A 7,574-nucleotide genomic window follows, 5' to 3' on the forward strand; every position below is an offset into this window, starting at 1 on the left:
GGAATATCTTATGAATGAGTTTTTTTACTTAATTTCGCTACAGTGGTACCTCAGGTTACAGACGCTTCAGGTTACAGACTCCGCTAACCCAGAAATAGTACCTCGGGTTAAGAACTTTGCTTCAGGATGAGAACAGAAATCGTGCTCTGGCGGCATGGCGACAGCGGGAGGCCCCATTAGCTAAAGTGATGCTTCAGGTTGAGAACAGTTTCAGGTTAAGAACGGACCTCCAGAACGAATTAAGTTCTTAACTCAGAGGTACCACTGTATTTCACAGCTTTGGCTTAACATACAAATACAAAGATGGCATTTAGATGGCATCAAAATTCTGGATTATTTCATTCCATTGACTTTGCTCAGGCCCGTATAAAAAAATACAGCACAAAGTGATGCTTACAATTTTGTCGACAGCATTTTGGTCGTGTAGGTTGGCTTAATGCAACATGAACTTCACATCAGTCCATTAGCGCACAGTCCTGAAAAGTATTAATGCAAAGCTACCAGCAATGTCAAAATCCTTTATAAAAAGTATATTAATATTGTAGCTGTGAATGTCACCACTGCCTGAATAAAAGCCCATTTTCTTGTCATATTGACCCTATTGCGGGATGGTCCTATTGTGAACATAAAGAGATGGATATTGAAGACAATATTTTAATGAGTCAGAGACTGCAGTAAATGGTCCAATTTTAAAATCTGATAATCAAGGAGTAGAAGTAGTGGCATTCACTGGACAATTTTCTATAATCATTATATCAGCTATGAGACTAAAGCTATTGCTTGCTAGATGATCAAATTCAGTACGATCAAACTCAGAAGGAAAATTAGAATCAGATTTTTCCATAGTATAATTGGATAAAGGTGATGGATGTAATTTCACTTATTTCATAAAATCAGATTCTCACATATAGCTGCACGTTATTGTAAGATCATGTTATTGTACGCCTACCATATAATTATGTGCTGCTTTGTTCTCCTACCCATAAACCAAACCAGCTTTTCAGCGGCATACGAGGTATATCAAATAGAAGTGAATAGATTCAGTAGGGTACAAATATTTTATTTCCATGTTCTTATATAAAGGATGTTTGTGCATTCCTGAGGGTTGATCACGGAGACTTGAATCTGCAGTGCAACTTGAGCATCAACAGAAAAGCTGCCTCGGTAAGGTCCTTTGATGCCCACAATCTGATATCCACTTACCTAGGAGTAAACAATGAGAAAGAAGCACTGGCAAGGAAATAAGTATATGTAGATGAAATCTGCAGTTGACATAAAGTCGCTAACATACAGAAAAACAGCAAAGATTAGGTGATACTCTCCCATGCTTATCCTGTTGCCCTGGTTACACAATAAAAGCAGTTCATGCAGAGATTTCCCTGTCTCGGTAACCCTTGGTTCCTTTTCACTACAGCAGTTGGGTAGTGTTAGGTAGAATCTACATACATATAAAAAACGTTGTGAAAATGTTTTTAAAAATGCTTTGAAAAATACATTGAATTTGGCATAGCTCATTGTCACCATCTAGTGTGACATTTGTATATTGCACATTACAACACATTTGAAATGTTTTATTTGCAGATGTTTTATTTGCAGATTATTTAACTCTGGGCTACACCTTATGTGCAATACTACACTAGCCCTCCTGCAGTCCTAGCCCTCCTACTGCATTTGGAGGGTCTCCTGCTCATTCTACTGAGAGGAGTATTGGACTTCTGCCCTGTCAGCAAACTGGTTCCTGTTGTAATGCCAAGGAGCCTGCAACATTGCACAAGTCCCATTGCACCAAGGTGTACATATTGGGGTCTAGAACAAACCACAGAGCCTGCCAATCCTGCTCCTTCTCTGGCCAGGGCCTTCTTCTAGTAAGCAATCTGTGGGCATGCTGCAGTTACCAAATCACTAATATGGTTTTCAGTACACAATCTGAAAAATATATAACACTTTCTTCTGTAATAGCAATCACTGAGGTTTTTTCCCTCATTTCTGCTTCAGTTCAGTAGGGACAACCAGAAAGATATGTAATATTTAATTGCTTTTTAGAGAGGATACAGGAAACCAATAGTGATAAAGATAATTTTGAACTAGGTCAGACAGCTTGAGCTGCGGTACAATTACATGCCATTTTTGGAAAGAGATTTCTTTCTCATACTCTCCTGCTGTTAATGATTCTGGAAATATTACCACATACCTGCACACCAATTCTTCTTTCTCTCTATTCATTTGAACTTTTCTGTGTTTTCTTCTAGTATGTACTGCATGAAGACAACATTACTTTTAGGCTGCTGTTTCTAGAACTTCAGCCATTGGTTGTCAGATGTCAAAAGCTGTGGGGCGGAAGAGAACCCCTATCTAGATTTTCACTGTGTAAAGGGAGATAGAGATTGCAATCACAGTGACAGGCTCCACACACACATGTCCAGTCTCCAAGCAACGCCTGAAATGTTTGCAGAGTGGCCTACCTGCTCATGTATTTCCTGTGAATAGACACCGGAACAATGCAGTGTGTTGATTCAGTCATTCCCATTCATATGTGTAAGTTGCTAACCAATGCACAGAAGGAGTGTGCAATCATTTCAGAGTAAGGTTACCAGACATCCCCATTTCCTGGGGACAGCCCCCGGATTTACAAATCAGTCCCCATACAAAATCCATTGAAGTTGAAAAATTAAACTGAACGGGGTCCATTTTACTTCATTAAAAAACAAATGCCCAGAGAATGAATGGATGTGATGGAGACTCCCACTGACTCCCATTTCTGTAGTTTGGGCAGGTGGCTAGCCTCTCCCTGGCGCCGGCTGAACTCATATGGCTGTTCCTAACAGTTTCCATTTTATTTACCTAGAACTGTCAAGAGGTTAACCATGCTGAGGCATTGTGGGGAGGGGGAGGGAATTGCAGTTTCCAGTGTGGAATTGCTGTTTTCTATGGCAGTTGCTCTGTGTCCAGGAACATCCAGGAAGTCAGTTAAACAAGATGTAGCGATGGCCAACAACCTGGGTGGCTTTAAAACAGGATTAGACAATTTATTTATTTATTTATTTGGGGGGGGGGAAATATTAACAATTTCAACATAACAAATTATCCAAACAAATAATCTTCCTTTTTCCCCCTCTCCCCTATGACTTCCCTCAGCTCCTCTCTCTGATTTCTCTTCCAATGTTAACTTCTGCATATTATAAAACTCTAGACATCCTTATATTATCTATCTTCTATGTTATCGCTCAATAAGTTTGTGTGTGTTTATTCAAAACCTGCCAGGGAAGGATTAGACAATTTCATGAAGATCAAGGCTATCAATGACTACTTTACACAATGTCTATGTTCTACATCCAGGGTCTTTTATTTTTTATTTATTGGTTTTATTTAAACATTTTTACATTTTACATTTACCAGTACACTTTCATATAAAATATTGCAATGTGGTATACAGCCTAAAAGTACATTGTGAGACAGTCAAGATACGAAGGTGGATTTCCCTCATCGTTGTAACTTTGAAGCATGCCGTCTCCTCATACCTCGGGGTGGGGGTGGGGTGGGGAATGCAGCGTGAAATAAATCTATGAATACTCTATAATTCCCAGGATGTTTACTCACTCAAGCAGTCCTGAGATGCCATGTAGCTAATATTTGCGAAAACTGAATGAGTCAGAACAAGCCAGGATTATCCTGGTTTCAGAAAACATGTTTTCACAATAATACTCTAGATTAACAACTCTATATTACCTGTTTCATCCTGAAAGTGGCAACTTGACAATATCATTTACAATTGGGACCATTCTTTGCCACCTCGGTTCAAGAATTGTGTTCTGTGGGAAATTATAGGGGATTATATAGCAAATAGATATGTGACCCAGTGCCTGTAGATTAATGGGAATTGCTGTTAGATGTGAATGACACAGCCAAGTTACTTCCCAGAACACTTTTGCCAGACATCATTTTAGAAACCATGTGTCATCCTTTTCAACCTTCAGAGTACTTTTAGTTAAAATGTGTCAGAGAACAAGTGCAGTGTACATCTTTGATTTTTCCTGCGCAAAGTTTGACTTTCCAAGGCACAGACGCTTTTGGTCTTTTACATTTTGGTAGATGAGTTGTGACCATCTAGCCAATTTTGCAAAAGCGATGAATTCTTTTTCCAAAAGATGTTCTGCACTGTTTGCCTGCTTTGGGACAATGCCTTAATTAATACTCCAGAGGACTGTTAAGCCTTATGAAGATATGAGGCTTTCCGTGCCATGAAGAACTATGGTGCTCTCTGCAGCTGTTAGTCATGTAAAATTGCCTGCAGGTGATTTACCCTTGTACATCCAATCCAAATTTTAAAAGCGTTAATTGACATTCCCATGTGTACTGAAAAGATCTTTCAACACTAGGCTGGTGTAGTTAGGCTCCTTGTTGATAAAACGTTACGCAACTGTTTTCTTCAAGATGGGCTTCAGAAATTAGCCACTTGTCAATTTTATGTGCCTATATAATTTGTTCATAAAAATTTAGTAATTAAGTTTATATAATACCATATAATACCTACTGGGTACAATACTTCCTACATTTGAAGCTGTTGAGCTTGTAAGATAAACAGCTGCCCTTCCCAGCTTCTTATCGTTGTAAAATGTGAGTGCGGGCTTCTCCAGATGGCCTGTTTCCTTTTCCTTTAAAAAATGATTTTATTTCATTTTGCAATATATAATAAAAAAGAACTGTTACAAACATCGGATAGCCTCTTTCTTGAGCATTCATCCTGATCTGCTTGCACAAAGCTTATACAGAGGTCAGACTATGTCTTTTATTTATTATGCATTTGTTCCGACTTTTTGCAGAGTGATAATACAACATGAGCAAGTGCGCTGATTTGCTTGGGCAGTGCTTATGCCTCTTCCTATTAACCATTCATTTATTCTACACTTTTCAGTGCACTTTCCCCATCACTTTCCCAACTAGAAAAAAATTGAGTTTCTCATACTATGGCAACAGAACATTTCAATCCACTTTAATTGCATAAACCTAAATTTCTAGAATGCACTTGAATCCCTCCTTAAAAAAAAAATACAGTCTGGAAGTGACCAGAGACAGAACTCAGGTTTGGAGTTGAACTACAAGACTTCAGTGGTATCTGTAATTTATATATTTTAAATGTTTTGAGTTGCTTCTGATAAAGTTATATTAAGCTCATTAAGAGATTCTATCTGGTTAATAGAAGGATGCTTGTGTTCTCAGAAGTATGAAATAATGGATTATTGTGGTCAGGATAAATAATTGAAAACACTGTGATAGAGCAAGTTTGTCACAAACATGTACAATTCTAGACATGTCTACTCAGAGGTAAGCTCCCCTGTGTGCAATGGGACTTTGTCCTATGTAAGTGGGTACAGAATTGCTACCTACAGTAAAGAGGCAATTTAAGACTAGACATTTGCATTTCTCTAGGGGACCAAAGTACCTTTTGATTAATAGCATGTTCTACAAATACAAGGTAAGTAGCCTTATTTTCCTTTTGCAAGTACTCTGTATGGAGAACATGTCTCGTTGGGCAGATATGGAGAATCTGGACACAATTATTTAAGAAAAGGGTGATATAACACATCGGCTTATCAGAACAAAGAATCTTACGAAGTAAGAATGTGTCTTCCATCCATACCGCTCTTAACAACTCTTACAATAATTTAAGTGTGGCCTTTGGTTTCTCCATTTCCTTTGAGCAACAGTTAGAAGTAACTTACAGTGTTTGAGTGGTTTGTGTGTGTCAGAATAGCATACCAATTTAAATTTTTGTGGACACTCCAGGTACAATCCTGTACTCACCACAGAGATAACAAAAGAAGCTTAAGATGCAGTCAAGACATCTCCAGCACACTGGTGAATACCCTTTCTTCCCTCCAACCCACTGCCTTTAAGGACCATCTCCAAGATTTCATTTTCTTAGAGTGTACCACTGAATTTCCATCTTAAATAGTGCATCCAGAGATAAGTATATTGACAAAATGAGATAATATAACCAGCAGAGCTGATTAGAGAAAGTGGTTTGTTTTTTAAAGACTTTAAAGATTCCAACATCTTGCAACCTTTTGCTGACCTTTAGAGAAATAACACAAGTTTCAAAATATCAGAAGTGTCAGAAATTTGAGCATTTCAAATCCTTCAGCATTCACCAGCATCCATTACTGACACTGTTGAAATGATAAGGCAGAGAGCTGATGTTTCCATTAAATGCAACATTATTTTTAAAATAAAGGTTTTGATTTTCTTAAGCTTATTGGGATATAATAAAGAGATCTAAGACTTGCCTCCTATTACTTTTGTAGATTTTGAAGTGTCTGATACAGTGGAAAAGACTCTGGATAAATATAGATTTCAGGGAACTAATTTAGTAAGATATTTCAACTCCAGGCTGTCTGCTACACATACATATTGCCAGTCTCCTTACTGGTCCAAGAAAGAGAGTTTCACCCCCTGTGAATTATTTTTCCTAGTGACACTCTTAAGACTAACCTTTTGAACTTGCCACTCCCTTTTCAAATTTACTCCACCATGTGACCCTCCAAACCCATCCTGCAGGTGAATATGTGAAAATCCTCATGTAGTATTGTAACCTCCCTGCTGCTACAAACTATAATCTGAGGACTGGAGAACTATTCCAGTGAAATAGAACTCTAATCTCTTCCTAAAACCACTCACAGGGAACCATCATTAGATCAATTTTGGACAATACACAGTTGTCCAAATAAATAATAAATATAATAGTCATAGTTAGGGATGGCGAGGAATCTGGTTCACTACATATTTTGGAGCAAACCTACCCATTTCACTTCCCTCAGATCCATGTGTGATCAGATCTATCGTTTAAGCCAACAATCAACATGGATGGGTCCCTGCTATACTTATGAGGTGGTCTGAAGGCTGCTTTTCCCAATTTAAAAAACATTCGACTGCAGCTTAAGCAGCTCTTTAATGTCTGCACAGAAACAAAAAAAAATTGTTCTAAAATGCACCCCTGTATGCGCTAACGTGCAGTCCCATCCTGGAGGAATTCAACAGAGAAAAAATATGGCTGCCCTCATGTACCCCATATGGGAGCAACCATCTCTGTATCTGTACAATGTTCCTTAGGGCTGGCCCAACATGTTTCGGCACTTGAGCCAGAGTAGAGAGGGGCCTACTCTGAAAACATGCCAAGGAGGTGCATAGTCCAGGAGACCCTGGAAGGAAGTCCCTGCCATTTTCTCCTAGAAGTGGGAAGAGACCAGCAGCGCCTCCTATTCACCAAGATGCTGCTGTAGAGATCCGGTCTCCAAGGAGTGTGACACATCGAGTCCAACCCCCTGCTTGGCAGGGGGTTGGACTCGATGGCCCTTGTGGTCTCTTCCAACTCTATGATTCTATGATTCTATGATTCTAACTGTCACTGCTACCACAGCACCACCACCACCAGCAGCAGCAGCAGCAACAGCAGCAGGTGATGCATTCCTCGGAATCTGGATCTGATGCGCCTGTGGATCCTGCTGCCCAAGGCAGTCAGCTCACCTTGCCTCATGTGGGGATGGGCGGCCCCGATGTCCTAAGTACTATTTCAAGCT

General features: G+C 39.3%; 1 long non-coding RNA gene across 1 annotated transcript; it reads right to left on the reverse strand.

Moving 5' to 3' along the window:
• Window positions 1-1,065: 1,065 nt before the first annotated feature.
• Window positions 1,066-6,431, reverse strand: LOC310707701. The gene is made up of 4 exons (XR_014526669.1): window positions 6,285-6,431; window positions 3,727-3,809; window positions 2,192-3,004; window positions 1,066-1,203 (listed from the first exon to the last, which is right to left on the reverse strand). It is a non-coding gene; the product is annotated as an uncharacterized lncRNA (long non-coding RNA).
• Between the last annotated feature and the right edge of the window lie 1,143 nt (window positions 6,432-7,574).

Source organism: Podarcis liolepis (genome assembly GCF_965112155.1).
Source record: "Podarcis liolepis genome assembly, chromosome: 5".
In the NCBI taxonomy this organism is placed as follows: Eukaryota; Metazoa; Chordata; class Lepidosauria; order Squamata; family Lacertidae; genus Podarcis; species Podarcis liolepis.